Source organism: Eschrichtius robustus, chromosome 1 (genome assembly GCF_028021215.1).
Source record: "Eschrichtius robustus isolate mEscRob2 chromosome 1, mEscRob2.pri, whole genome shotgun sequence".
Classification (NCBI taxonomy): Eukaryota; Metazoa; Chordata; class Mammalia; order Artiodactyla; family Eschrichtiidae; genus Eschrichtius; species Eschrichtius robustus.
In genome coordinates, this window is record NC_090824.1 from 28,871,803 (window position 1) to 28,888,046 (window position 16,244).

Here is a 16,244-nt window from a genome sequence, read left to right on the forward strand (position 1 = left end):
ATAAAAAAAAATTGCTAGGACTAATGACAAAGAGCATACTGTCTATGTTTTCTTCCAGGAGTTTTATGGTTTCAGGTCTTATGTTTAAGTCTTTAATCCATTTTGAGTTTATTATTGTATATGGTGTGAGAAAGTAGTCCAGTTTGATTCTTCTGCAGGTAGCTGACCAGTTTTTCCAATACCATCTATTGAATAGATTGTTTTTTCCACTGTATATTCTTGCATCCTCTGTCATAGGTAAATTGACCACATAAGCATGAGTTTATTCCTGGGCTTTCTCTTCTGTTTCATTGATCTATGTGTGTATTTTTATGCCAGTACCATGCTGTTTTGATGACTGTAGCTTTGTAGTTTAGTTTAAAACCAGGGAGTGTGATACCTACACCTTTGTTCTACTTGTTCAACACTGCTTTGGCTATTTAGGGTCTTTTGTATTTCCATAAAAGTTTAGGATTATTTGTTCTAGTTCTGTTAATAATGCCATTGATATTTTGATAGATTGCAGTGAATCTGTAGATTGTTTTGGGTAGTATGGACATTTTAAGGATATTAATTATTAAAAAAAAGTACCTGAAACTAACACAACATTGTAAGTCAACTGTACTCCAGTAAAAATTTTTAAAAATAAAGATATTAATTTTTCCAATCCATGAGCACTGTATGTATTTATATTTATTTTTATCATTTTCAGTTTATTTCCTCAATGTCTTATGGTTTTCAGAGTATAGGTCTTTCATGTCTGATTAAATTTATTACCATGTATTTTATTCTTTTTGATGCAGTTGTAACTGGGATTGTTTTTACATTTCTCTTTCTGATAGTTTGTTGTTAGTGTATAGAAAAGCAACAAATTTCTTTTTTTTAAAATTTTGTTTATTTTATTTATTTATTTTTGGCTGTGTTGAGTCATCATTGCTGCACACGGGCTTTCTCTAGTTGCGGCGAGCGGGAGCTACTCTTTGTTGCAGTGCACAGCACGTGGGCTCAGTAGTTGTGGCTCACGGGGTCTAGAGCACAAGCTCAGTAGTTGTGGTGCATGGGCTTAGTTGCTCCGCGGCATGTGGGATCTTCCCGGACCAGGGATTGAACTCATGTCCCCTGCATTGGCAGGCGGATTCTCAACCACTGCGCCACCAGGGAAGCCCAGCAACAGATTTCTGTATGTTAATTTAAAAATTTTTATTTTATATTGGAGTATAGTTGATTAACAATGTTGTGTTAGTTTCAGGTGTACAGCAAAGTGATTCAGTTATACGTGTACATATATCTATTCTTCTTCAAATTGTTTTCCCATTTAGGTTGTTAAAGAATATTGAGCGGAGTTCCCTGTGCTATACAGTAGGTCCTTGTTGGTTATCTATCTATCTATCTATTTATTTATTTATTTTTAGCTGTGTTGGGTCTTCGTTGCTGCACGTGGGCTTTCTCTAGTTGCAGTGAGCAGGGGCTGCTCTTTGTTGCGGTGCACGGGCTTCTCCTTGCAGTGGCTTCTCTTGTTTTGGAGCACAGACACTAGGCCACGGGCTTCAGTAGTTGTGGCACGTGGGGTCAGTAGTTGTGGCTCATGGGCTGTAGAGCACAGGCTCAGTAGTTGTGGCGCAAGGGCTTAGTTGCTCTGTGGCGTGTGGGATCTTCCCTGACCAGGGCTCGAACCCATGTCCCCTGCATTGGCAGGTGGATTCTTTTTTTTTTTTTTTAAAGTATTTATTTATTTATTTATGACTGTGTTGGGTCTTCGTTTCTGTGCGAGGGCTTCCTCTAGTTGTGGCAGGCGGGGGCCACTCTTCATCATGGTGCGCGGGCCTCTCACTATCGCGGCCTCTCTTGTTGCGGAGCACAGGCTCCAGACGCGCAGGCTCAGTAATTGTGGCTCACGGGCCCAGCTGCTCCGCGGCACGTGGGATTTTCCCAGACCAGAGCTCAAACCCGTGTCCCCTGCATTGGCAGGCAGATTCTCAACCACTGCGCCACCAGGGAAACCCTGGCAGGTGGATTCTTAACCACTGTGCCACCACAGAAGTCCTGGTTATCTATTTTAAATACAGCAGTGTGTACATGTCAATCCCCAAATTATTTTGTATCCTGAAACTTTTTTTACTGAATTTAATTATAAGTTCTAATAGTTTTTTTGGTGGCGTCTTTACAGTTTTCTGTATATAGTATCATGTCATCTGCAAACAGTGAGTTTCACTTCTTTCTTTCCAGTTTGGATGCCTTTTATTTCTTTTTCTTGTCTGATTGCTGTAGCTAGGAATTCCAATACTGTGTTGAATAAAAGTGGAAAGAGTGGGCATCCTTGTCTTGTTTCCTGATCTTAGAAGAAAAGCTTTCAGCTTTTGAACATTGAGTATGATGTTACATTATACATGAGTATGATGTTGCATTGTACATGAGTATGATGTTGCATCATACATGAGTATGACGCAGCATTAGCTGCAGCTTGTCATATATGGTTTTTGTTATGCTGAGGTATGTTCCCTCTATACCTGCATTGTTGAGAGTTTTTATCATAAATGGATGTTGAGAGAAAAGGTTTTCCTGCATATATTGAGATGATCATGTCATTTTTATTTCAATTTATTAATGTGGGATATCACATTGATTGATTTGTTGATACTGACCTGTCCTAGGATAAATCCCACTTGATTGTGGTGTATGATCTTTTTAATGTATCATTGACTTCAGCCTGCTAATATTTTGTTTGGGATATTTACATCTATGTTCATCAGCCATAGTGGCTTGTCATTTTCTTTTTTTTGGTGGTGTCTTTGTCTGGTTTTAACAGGGTGATACTGGCCTGTAGAATGTGTTTGGAAACCTTTACTTTGAACTTTTCAATTTTTTGGAATAGTTTGAGAATGATAGGTGTTAACTTTTGTTTACTATTTGGTAAAATTTTTATTACTGACTCTATTTCATTATTGGTAATCAGTCTGTTTATATATTCTATTTCTTCCTGATTCAGCCTTGGGAGATTGTATTTCCTAGGAATGTATCCAGTTCTTATAGGTTGCCCATTTTATTGGCATATAATTGTAGTTATCTTGTATGATCCTTTGTATCCTTGTTTTTTACCCATTCAGCCACTCTGTGTATTCTGATTGGAGCATTTAGTCCATTTACATTTAAAGTAATTATTGATAGGTGTGTACTTATTGCCATTTTGTTAATTGTATTCTGGTTGGTTTTTGTAGTTGTTTTTTGTTTCTTCTTTCTCTCTTCCCTTGTGATTTGATGACTATATTTAGTGTTATGTTTAGATTCCTTTCTTTTGTGTGTGTGTGTATCTCTTATAGAATTTTGTTTGTGTGGGCCAGGAGGTTTATTTATAGAAATCTACATATATATGTGATTATTTTAAGTTTCTGATCTCTTAATTTCAGACACATTTTAACCACTGCATTTTTACTCTCCCCACCTCACCCCACTGTTTACTGTTTGTGACATCATGTTTTATATCCTTTTGTTTTGTGTGTATCTTAACTACTTATTGTGGATATATTAGGTGATTTGACTACTTTGTCTTTTAACCTTGCTTTATTAGTGGTTGAACTTGTACCTTTACTGTGCCTTTACAAATGACATTTTTTCTTTCATACTTTTAACATTTCTAGTTGTGGCCTATTCTTTTCTACTTAGAGAAGTTTTTTTTAACGTTGTTTTCTAAAGTAGTTTAGTGGTCCTGAACTTTTATAGTGTTTTCTTGTCTTTAAAACTCTTTATCTCTCCTTCAAATCTGAGTGATGGCCTTGCTGGGTATTCTTGATTGTAGGTTTTTTCCTTTCATCATTTTAAATATATCATGCTGCTCCCTTCTGGTCTGCATATTTCTGCTGAAAAGTCAGCTGACATTTTTATGGGAGTTCTCTTGTATGTTACTAGTTGCTTTTCCCTTGCTGCTTTTTAGTACTGAATTTTAAAAGTTCTCTATATATTCTAGATACAAGTCACTAACATATATGTGATTTGGAAATATTTCTTACCATTCTGTGAGCTGTCTTTTCAATTTTTTAATGGTATCCTTTGATGCATAAAGGTTTTCAATTTTGATGTCCAATTCATTTATTTTTTCTTTTGTTGCTTATACTTTGATGTCAAACCATTATCTAATCCAAGGTTACAGAGATTTACTTCTATATTTTCTTCCTAGAATTCTGTAGTTTTAGCTCTTACATTTATGTCTTTGATCCATTCTGAGTTAATTTTTGTGTTTGCTGTGAGGTAGGATTGAAATTCATTCTTTACATATGGATATCCTGTTGTGTCAACACAATTTGTTGAAAAGACCATTCTTTCTCCCTTGAATTTTCTTGTCAAAAATCAACTGACTGTAAATGTAAGGATTTATTTCTGGAATCTCATTTCTATACTATTGATCTTTTTGTCTGTCTTTACGTATGTATCACATTGTTTTAATTACTGTTGCTTTCTAGTAAGTTTTAAAATTGGGAATTGTGAGTCTTCCAGTTTTATTCTTTTTTGTCAAGATTATGGGTTTCTTGAGTTTCCATAGGAATTTTAAGATCAACTTATCAGTTTATGCAAAGAAGCCAGCTGGAATTTTGATGGAGATTGCATTGAATCTGTAGATCAATTTGCAGAGCATGTTAGTTTGCCAGGTCTGCCAGCCACAGATAGGGTGGCTGTAACAACAGAAATTTATTTTCTCACAATTTTGGAGGCTAGAAATCAAGATCAAGGTGTCAGCAGTTTCTTTTTTCCTGTGGGCCATGTGGGAAGAGTCTGTTCCAGGACTCTCTCCTTGGCTTGTGGATGACCATCTTCTCCTTGTATCTGCACATGGTGTTTTCTCATACATATTTGTATCCTAATCTCCTCTTATTATAAGGACACCAGTCATATTGGACTATGGCCCACACATATGACCTCATTTACCTTAATTACCTCTTTAAAGGCCTTATTTTCAAATACAGTCACATTCTGTGGTACTAGGGATTTGAACTTCAACATATGAATTTTGGGGAGCCACAATTCAGCCCATAATAGGGAGTACTGCCATCTTAACATAGACTAGGTTAACTCAGACTTAATATTAAGTCTTTTGATCCATGAAATAGGATGTCTTTCCATTTCTTAGGTCTTCATTATTTTTATTCAGCAATGTTTTGTAGTTTTAGGATCTGCTTTTGAGAAAACCCAAACATAAATGCTCTCAGATTTAGAAGATAAATTTCCTGTATTTTCTTCAAATACTTTTATCCTTTATATTTTGAAGTGATCTTAGTAAGTGCAACAAGTTTAGAGTTGCTATATCTTTTTGGTGAATTGAACTTTTAAAAAATCATCATGGTCTCCTTTACCTATAATAATACCTGTTTGCTTTGAGCTCATTTGGACTGATGTTAATACAGCAGCACAAGTTTTATTTTTTGTTAGTATTTGCCTGATGTGCCTTTTCTGTTTTCCCTAAAATTTTTAAAAAAATATTTTTAAGTAGTTGGTATATCTCCAAGTAATGGCCACAGCTAATTTTTTTAAAAATCCAGTCTCACAAGCCACTGACGTTAACAGGGAAGTTTGACCCATAGATAATTATTGTGATTACTGATATATTCAGATATTTCTACCATTTTATTGTGTACTTTCTCTATGCTTCTTTTGTATTTCTTTCTTGCCCTCTTTTGGATTTGATGAGGTTTTTTTTTTTTTAATTGGGTTCTCTTCTATTCATTTGTAAATTAAACATTCTTTTCTCTTAGTAGTTACTTTTGAATTTTTGAAAAGGTAACTGTTATTTTAATGACTACTCTTGAAATGTTAACAGAGTGGACAGTTAGTATCTTTATCTTTCTCTCAAATATGACAAAGACCATAGAATACACTTGTCCCTCAGTATCCAGTTGGTTTCAGGACCCCCAAGGATACTCAAATCTGCAGATGCTCAAGCCCTTATATAAAATGGAATAGTATTTGCATATAACCTATGAATATTCTACCATATAGTTTAAATCATCTCTAGATTATTTATAATACTTAATATAATACAAATAGTTGTAAATACAATGTGAAAGCTATGTAAATAGTTGCCTGCATATGGCAAATTCAAGTTTAGCTTTTGGGAACTTTCTGGAATTTTTTTTCCTGAATAGTTTTGATCTGCAGTTGGTTGAATCCACAGATGCAGAACTCATGTATTTGGAGGGCTGATTGTACTTTAACTCTGATCACCCTTTTCATTTTTCATATTATTGTTGCTTCCTGTTTCTATGTCTTTAGTGTCTGCTTTTATTTTTTATCAGTGCCTTCTTTCTTTCATTGATAAGGTTACATTTTTTAAAATTTATTGAGTTGAATGATTAGTTCTTCTGTTTTGTTTTTGTTATATACTAATAAGTTTATTTAGGGCTATAATTTTCCTCTGAACACCAATATGGCTACATGTGTGATGGTTTTATATGCAGTACTGTTGACCCTTGAACACCTCAGGGTTTAGGGGTACCAACCCCCCATGCAGTCAAAAATCTGAGTATAACTTTATAGCTTTCCATCTTTGTCTGTGGTTCTGCATCCACAGATTCAACCAAGAGTGGGTTTATTGAAAAGTGCCATGTATAAATGGACCCATGCAGTTCAAACTCTTGATATTCAAGGGTTAACTGTATTTTCATTATTGTTTCATCATAATTTAAAGATAGTTTTTAGCTTCCTTTAGCTCCTTTTTAATCCAAGTTATTTAGAAGCAGCTTTTGTATAAATTGAAATTTTTAATTTTTTCTGAAGTAATTTCCACATTGTAATAAGTATAAGCATAGGAAAGAACTTAAAATGCAAATCAGAAGTCTTCTTTTCCTCCCCTCCTCTGTCACAAAGTCTCATGTTCTTTGAGCAACCTCTTTTAACTGTCTCTATTTTCTGTTTTCACTTCTTTTTATGGTTACCTCCATTATATTAGACACTATGCCTCTTTCTCTATTTCATTTATTTATTTATTTATGGTTGCATTGGGTCTTTGTTGCTGTGCACGGGCTTTCTCTAGTTGCGGAGAGCGGGGGCTACTCTTCGTTGAGGTGCGCAAGCTTCTCATTGGGTGGCTTCTCTTGTTGTGGAGCATGGGCTCTAGGTGCGTGGGTTTCAGTATTGTGGCATGGGGGCTCACTAGTTGTGGCTTGTGGGCTCTAGAGCGCAGGCCCAGTAGTTGTGGCGCACAGGCTTAGTTGCTCTGTAGCACGTGGGATCTTCCCGGACCAGGGCTCAAACCCATGTTCCTTGCATTGGCAGGCGGGTTCTTAACCACTGTGCCACCAGGGAAGCCCTCTTTCTCTATTTCTTAATTTTTGCATTTGAGAATTGTTCACTGTCTCATGAACATTCTACTTACTCTTTCTTCTTCCTCCCAGTTTTTGATAAATGTATTAGTATTTTTGGCTCTTCTTTTGGTTGCATTTATAATTTTAAATAATATATTTATGTCTTTATTTCTTGTTTCATCACCTTTCAATTAAATCTATGACTTTAGAAGATAGAGGTATTAGCAACCCCTGTGTTTTCCCAAGTGTTTAAACTTCCACTTTTCATCTCTCCCAGAAAGGTGTTAATGCTCCAAGTGGATTGTAACTTTTTGTTTATTTCTGATTTCCTTGTGTAGTATTTAGAGAATAAAGTCTGCATCATTTCTACTACTGAGACTTTGTTGAATTTTTTAATGTTTTGTACATTGTCAACTTCTATAAATATTCCAATAGTATTTGAAAAGAATATGTATTATCTGTCTGTTGGCAGCAAAGTTCCCTACTCTCTTTCTTGCTCTATCTTATCTAATCAAATTTATTATTTATGTAGTTCATATTATATATAGAGATTTACTTATTGCTTACCTTACATCTGTCAGTTTCTGAGAGTTTAAGTACGTATATGATTAATGTAGAACTAAGTTTCTTATCGTATTTCTAAAATGTTTGCTTTATGTATTTAAAACTATATTGTTAGGTATATAAATGTCTGTGACTATTCTGATGCCTTTCTGGATTGCATATTTTATGAGAACGTGACTACCAGGAATAAAGACTATATTTCCCTACCTCCCTTGCAGCTTGATGTGGTCATGTAACAAAGTTCTGACCAATAGCATAGAGGCAGAAGTAGAATGTGAAAGTTTGGGAAAGTATTCTCAAGGGAGATACTGTGCCCTTCCCCTTCCCCTTTCTTCTTCCTGCTGGCTGGAATCGTACATGATAGCTGGAGCTGGAGCAGCTAGCTTTCCTTATACCATGATGTGGAAGCTACTTAGTAAGGAGAGCAGAGCTTGGGTGCCTGACACTGTAGAAAATAATCCTTGCCCTGTGCCCCTTACCTGCAATTTTTGTGAAGGAGAAATTAATTCTATCTTGTTTAACCCACTTTTGGGGGGATTTTCTGTCACTACCAACCATCTCTAACCTTAATGCTGTTTCTGAATTCTGTTGTGATAGTTGGGCTCTGTATCCCAGCAAGTCTCATAAGACTAAGGAAACTGGACTAACTTAGAAAAGGGGTTCAGATGCTAGGCAGCCAAAGAAAAGATAAATTATCCACTTCATTATGATTGGTGCAAGGAGTTTGGGATGAACTACAAAGTTAGAGGGAACAGTTTTTTAAAAAGATCACCCTCACTTTTGATACCAATAGTAAGTTTGGGTGAGGCAAGGGTTCCCAAAACTACCCACAGTTTCAATAATTTTCCTAGAAGGACTCACAGAACACAATGAAAGCTACCATATCCCTGGTTATGACTTACTACAAGAAAAGATACATATGAAAATCAGCCAAGGGAAGATGTGTACAGGGCAGAGTCCAGGCATGTTCCTAACATGGAGCTTATGTTGTTTTCTCTTGTGAGGTCAAGACGTGTTACTCTCCTGGCCTTGATGTGCAGTAATTTGCACAACCAGGAGGTTCACCTGAACCCCACTCTTCAGTTGTATTGGGGCTCCATTACGTAGGCATGATTGATTGATTGTCCACATGGTTGATCTCAATCTTCAGTCTGCAGGTGGACTGACACCCAAAGCCCCCGCTCTAAATCACACTATTGGTCTTTCTGGTGTGGCCAGTCCCTACCCTAAGGTGTGGGCAGCCCCCACCCTTAATCATCCAGTGTGACCCAAGGCCCCCGAGCAAAGATACTGCTTTCAGGCATAACATTCCAGAAGCCTAGAGATCACCTTCTAGTAGCCAAGGGTAATGACCAGCCCTCTTGTTTGGTAGTGTTAATTCTTCAGTACACAACTGGACATTTTTAACGGCTTTCTCTTCATTTCTGTACAGAGCCTTTTAATCTGAAGCCAGAAGTTGTCTACATATACTCAGCCTCATCTTGTGTGACCACATGCATCCTGAGTGCATAATGACTTTATACTGTGGCTGTGTCTTCTCTTATTCTGAATTCTTAAATCTAAGTAAACTTGGTGCTGGGTGAAGCCTATTCTGTTTTGTAAATTTGTTAATCCAAAACCAAGACCATTGCTGCTAGTAGAGCAGAGTGTGTGTTACAATCTTCTATGCCTTTTTTCTCACACATTTCCCACCTCTTGCTTCAGCAAATTGTGAGAGATTTTAAGTCTTCCTTCCGAATCCCTAATTTGGCTATTAGTCGTGTCCATTTTGTTTTTCAGCTCATCTACTGAATTGTGTACCTCAGCAATCATATTTGTAATTTCCAATAAATTCTTTTTCTCTGATTTTTAAAACTGCAACTTTTTCTTCTTTTCTGATAAAATATTCTCAAATATCATATCTGAGGATGTCAGTGAGAGTTTTTTCTAAGTTGTATATGGTTCCCTGGATAATCTGTGTTTATTCTTGGGTCAGTGGTCCTATTTGCTCAATGTGGTCCTTATGGTTCATGCTGTTGGTTTTTCCTCATGGTCCATTTATATTCACAAATGAAGGGTTAGGCTCACTGATTTACGTAGCTTGCATGTTTCTTCTGCAGTTGAAGAAGTTTTTTGCCCCAGCAGCCTTCTCCTGAATGGGAAGTGACTGTAGGTTCTATATAAATGTGTGGGGTGTGTGAATGTCACTATCAGGCTTAATTTCAGGTCACTGAACACGCTGAGTCACTGGGGACAACCTCCCTGTCCTATTAAAAAAGGAGGACTTTATTCCTTTCTCCTTAAACTGGAGATATTTATTTAGTATAGTCTCCTCCCTGGTCAGAGCTGCCTTTTCTCCTGTCCACCTGCCCCTCCCCGCCCCCGCCCCCGCCGCCACCCCGCCCCATCCCCTGTCTATTGTGGAGATTTTAAGCCTATATACTTACCAGTAGAAAGCTTCCCTAACCAGATTCTTCACATTTTATTGAGTGTGGTCTCAAATATTGCCTGGGGCTAAGTGTCCCAGGGGCCTGTAGCTCAGTTAGGATGTGTTTGCGGAAGAGTCTGACTGGTTCCGAATGCCACAACCATCCTGAATACACTTTTAAATTAATTAACACTACCAGTTTATTTCTCTTTCCTGGAAAACAGGATAATATTTCCCAGCCTCCTCTGTAGTTCTGTAGGTTTAGATGACTAAGTTCTACCAGTGGGGTGAGGGCAAAAATGATACCCCCTGGGCTGGTCATAAAACATGATTCCCTATATTCTTTCCTTTCCATGCTAATTTTGGAAGCCACTGCAGATGTTCCAGTTGGCAAAGCTACATCATAGAAAAAAGCCTGGATCCATAAGTCAAGGCTTAAATAAGAGCTAGTGAAGACTGGTGCCTAACTTGCTTCAAAATGTGAGGAGAGTGACAAAACTTGGGTGCAACCAAGATGTCCTTCAGTAGGTGAATGGATAAACAAGCTTTGGTACTTCCAGACAGTGGAATATTATTCAGCAATAAAAAGAAAATGAGCTATCAAGCTATGAAAAGACATGGAGGAGCCTTAAATGCATATTACTAAGTGAAAGACACCAATCTAAAAAGGCTGCATTCTGTATGATTCCAACACTGTGACATTCTGGAAAAGGTAAAACATGGAGACAGTAAAAAGATCAGTGGTTGCCAGAGGTTGGAGGGAGGGAGGGTTGAATAGGTGAAGCACAGAGGATTTTTAGGGCAGTGAAACTATTTTGTATGGTACAATAAGGGTAGATTCATGTTATGATACATTTGTCCAAACCCACAGAATGTACACCACCAAGAGGTAACCCTAATGTAAACTAGGGACTTTGGGTAATAATAATGGGTCAGTGTAGCATCATCAATTGTAATAAATGTAGCGTTCTGGTGTGGGATGTTGATGGTGAGGGAGGTTGTGCATATGTGGGGGAAGGGGGTGTATGGGAAATTTCTGTCCTTCTCAATTTACTGTGAACCTAAACATGCTCAAAAAAAATAAAGCCTTTAAAAATATAAGCAAATTTATTTGATGGAAAGTCAGGAATAGGTCTGGCTTCATATTTGATTGATCCGATAGCTCAATGATGACACCAAGAACGATTTCCTTCTGTCTGCTCTGACAATCACAGCGTCACATGGTGACTGCTGGAATAACTGGGGCTTCCTGCATCTTCGTTCATGTTTAGTGGGAGGGAAAAAATCCAGAATTCCAAGTATGTCACCTAAATTACATACTTTCCCCTGGATGGAATGTTGAGATTGACTTAAACCCAACAGGGATGACCATCATTGCCCTTACCATCAGGGTGGAGTTAGCTTTCCCTGATGCCCATAGCTGCAGAGGATGGCCAATTCCTGAATGAAAATCAGGAAGTCTTATACCAGGAGGAGGGGTAATGTTTGCTGGGTAAGCACTTGACAACATCCCTGAGAGCAGTGGAGGAGACCCATTACGGTATTGGTGGCTTTCTAGAAGTTAGAACAAGAAAGGAATTTTTTAGAATTTACAGAAGGAAAATATGGGACTAATAAGAATTATGACTATTAGTGGGACCAATTAAGGAATTTAGAGGTTAACTTTTAGAAGACTCTTGTGTTTTAGATTTGAACTCAGAATTTGCCATTAGAAAAAAACATGTTAGGAAACAAGAAGAAATTAAGCACACAGTATTTCACAGCAAGATGAAAATTCTCCCTCAGTTTATCTTCAGTTCTCAAAGTCAAGTGGGGATGATTGATAGACACTGTGGAAACAATTCAGGTGAAGGGTTCAGCGGATGCCACCCCAAAATATGTCACTTTGGCATACTGACTAGAGCTAAAGGCACTTGAAAAACAGCAGGCGCCAGAAGGGCACTTATCCCCCATTTTTTCCTTGAAAGCAGAAGAGGAGACTCCCATGTGAGCGGTGCCTTCCCTATACAGGAGGAAAGTTCAGCCTTATCACCAGAAATAGGAGTCAAGGCTGAGAGAGTTCTGCACATGACTGTCACAATCATTTCTCTTCCTTTAGTTTCCCCGTATATTCTACTTTTCCACAGTTTGCACTTTCTTCAAACTACTGTATAAATACTTCGGTTTTTCCACTTCTTCGGGTCTTCATTTCCTTGTTGAGACCTCGACGTACATGTAAAAAAAAAAAAACTTAGTATTCTTTTCTCCTGTTAATCTGTCTTATGTTAATTTTATTCTCAAGCCTAGTCAGAAACTCCAAAAGAGTATAGGTAAAATTTTTCCTCCCCTACACAGGTGAGATAAGGTAAAACCACATGCATTCCTAGTAGAAATTTTGTTGATATTCGAATAGTAACAAGTATTGAAATAGAGCACAAACAAAGGGATACTGTTGAGGAAACAGATGATGTCAAGGGGCTCTGATTAGCTAGATGTGGTCCAGTCAATGGCCACTAAAGGGATGAAGAAGCCTGAAGAGCACTGTCCTCTCCTAAAATGAGGTTTGATTAGTTCCTACCCCTGGGGCTTCTCCAGATCCAAACTGATGCCCATGCAGAACTGGTGTCCACTTACTGTTCAGAATGAAACCTCTTTTAGGAAAAGGAACAGTCCTCCTCCCTCCCTGCAGCTTCTAGGTTTAACTAGAAAGTATCAAGAAATTTTGAGATCCTATAAAGTGTGTAAGATAGAAAGGGTCACTCTTCCCATAAGCCATTGCAATAGAATCCTTCACTATTGCAATAGTGTCCGTGTGGGTACTTCACACCATATTCTTTTTCTAAAGTACAGGGGCAACTATATCACCCTCTTTCTTACCAATCTTTAAGGTCTCCCTTTGCCTGTACAATTAAACACATTTAAGACTGTCTATCACATAGCATTCTCCTCCTTTTGTAGTGTTTACACACTGCTATTTTATGTGTACCCTATACTCTAACATGGACAACTATACTTGAACACACTTGAGTTTTCCACCACTGAGCCTGTTATTTTGACTTCCTAAAATGTCTTCTGTATATAAGGAAAAACCTACAGTTCTCCTCCTGTGTCTTTCTTTTCTGTGTGTCTCCTTTACTACTCACGCAGAACACTGCACTTCTGACACTGCTGGTTACCACATGTGTGGAGGTTTTTTTCTCCACACCAGGCAAATCTCTGAGACAACCATCTGGATGTCCTACAATTTAATTCAGTCCTAACACTATCTACCTGGAGATGGTGTCAGTTGCCTGAGGTTAAAGGCTCAGTCCCACAAAACTGCTCTCACCCCTCCTCAGCTGCCAGTTGCAAGTAGTAGGTCCCCAGGGTACCCACAACTCCTGTGTGATTTGGCAATAAATCCGAGGTTTCCACAACCCCCTCCTCAGGTTCAACTAATTTGCTAGAGCAGCTCGCAGAACTCAGGGAAACCCTTACATCAACTACCTTATTAAAGGAAATCACAAAGGATATAGAGAAACAGCCAGATGAAGAGATGCATGGGGCGAAGTCTGAGAGGGCCCCGACTACAGGAACTTCTGTCCCTGTGGAGTTGGGGTGCATCACCCTGCCTGTGTGGTAGTGTTTGCCAACCTGGAAGCTCTCCAAACCCCATACTATTGGGATTTTCTGGCGGCTTCCTCACATAGGCATGATCAATTATTAACTCAGTTTCTGGCCCCGCTCTCCTCTGGAGAATGGGGCAAGATGGCTGAAAATTCCAAGCTTCTAATCATGGATTGGTCTTTCTGGTTACCAGTTCCCATCCAGGAGCCATCCAGGAGCCCACCCAGAGTCGCCTCGCTAGAACAAAAGATGCTACTAGTGCTTTTATCACTTAGGAATTTACAAGGGTTTAGGAGCTCTGTGCTGGAAGTTGGGAGAAAGGTACAGGCAGAGACCAGTACACATGTTTCTTATCATTTCCACCTTCCGTCATCAAGTCCATCTTGCAAAACCTGACACATATATATTCACTCACATATACATAGTTTAAATGGCAAATAACAAGGTAATATAATGTTGCCAACATATATTAGAATTATCTAATATATCTACTTCTGAAATACATAATGAAATGCTGCTCTAGGTCATGAAGAAACAGGTGAACATTCTAAAGGAATGGGAAATGTAGATTAAAAGGAATACGAATATTTTCCCAATAAGAGAGGGAAATATTCAATCTCACTAACAACAAAAACAAAAACAAAAAAGCACAATATGAGATTCTCTTTTCAACCTATAAAATTTATAAAATTATAAAAATTAGACACACGCACACCTATACACACACATTACACCAGTATTGACAACATGGCTGTCTCATACAGTGTCTTTGATGGTGTAGTTGATTGTTTCTGGTATGCATAGTAAAGGATCATAATACTGTTCAGAAGTTTAACCCAGTAATTTCCTTTCAAAGAATCTCTCTTAAAGAAATAATCAGTGACACACAAAGACTTATACATGTATATGTCCCTTCACCATAGGAACGGACTTTATAAAGAAAAACTATCAACAATGTCAAGGGCTAACAACAGGGGACTGATTAAATGAAGGGTAGTAGCACCAATCAATGGAATACACATCACTGTTTTTAAAAAGTCATGTATTTGGAGAATATAATAACATGGTAAGAAAAACATCATACAATACTGAGGTAAAATGGATGTACACTTACTTGAGTAAAAACTCAATACACACAACAACAAGCCTAGAGGAAAATGGAAATATTCTAAAATGTTAAGTGTGCTAGTTTCTAGTGAATGGATTATATGCAACTCCTTTTCTAGTGAATAATTTTCTCTATTTTCCAAGTTTTCTATGAATTTTTATTACTCTAGATTCAGAGAAAAAGAGATCCTATCAGTTAAGACCCATATCAAAAGCCACTATCACTCTGAATTCTTTTCTAATCTTCACATCATAGTATATAGTTTCACTCTCCCCTCCAGAACACGTGCCTATGGTGTCTCTATTTCCCCTTTCCTTAGATCCTCCTACTCAAGAGAATTTAAAGAGGAAATCATCTTTGTGTCTTTTGAAATACATGGTCTACAATTTAACTTCATCATTAATTGGCCCCCAAATTTCTGCTGCTTCTGCCTTTTATCACTCATTATCAGCCTCTAGAGAAGCCTGACACTCCAGCTTGATAGATGGCGAGATTCCTTCAAGTGTCACGGAAGACACTGTTTACAGAAAGTAGCGGAAAGAGAGATACAAAGAGAGGAAAGAGGAAGAGGAGGGCAAATCGCATACACATTGTTAACAATCAAGGGAAGGAGTGTAGGCATTTTGAGTTGCCTGTCAACTCCCGCAAAACCATACTACTATGTCAAGGGTTTAAACACGGTTCCAGATCTACTCTTTCAACATCAATGCCCTGAAATACCCCTACCCTCACACTGCAAGTCCAGGAACTCCCCTGAGAACTTAGGCAGGAGAAAGACGAGCCACTTCCTTTGCCTGTGGCTGGGGCTGCTGCCCTGCACAGGGCATGGACGGGCTCGAGAGAGAAGAAACTTGATGTGGGGGAGCCGGGGCCCCAGCTCTAGAGGTACCATGCAGGTACTGAGTCTCAGTTTCCTCATCTGTAAAATGAAGATGACACCTGCCTCACAATGGTATAGAAGAAAAAAACAGATGGCAAAACAAAAAGAGTTCTGTACTGTTTTTGAATTTCAGGAAAAAACACCTGTCAGGAATTGCTTTACTGAAAAAGAAAGTTGAGGAACTGGAACACCATATCACAAATTAACGTGTTTTTTATTTTAAACACATTAAGCTTTAGGAAAGTTTAGTAAGTTTAATATGGAACTATTTATATCAAGTGGTGCAAAACTGAATCATTTATTTGCACGCTAATGATTATTAAAGTCACTTATGAAATTCATCTAAATAATGTTTTACCAGCTTTCAAAATAACTAGATCACAAAGGTCCATATGTGAAGATACAAAAATAACTTAAAATACACTTGCATGA

General features: G+C 38.0%; 1 protein-coding gene across 1 annotated transcript in view; it reads left to right on the forward strand.

Moving 5' to 3' along the window:
- The window catches only part of HEATR4 (HEAT repeat containing 4), a 97,680-nt gene that overhangs the window by 9,975 nt on the left and 71,461 nt on the right, over window positions 1-16,244 (forward strand). The gene's annotated exons all lie outside the window — the stretch shown is intronic.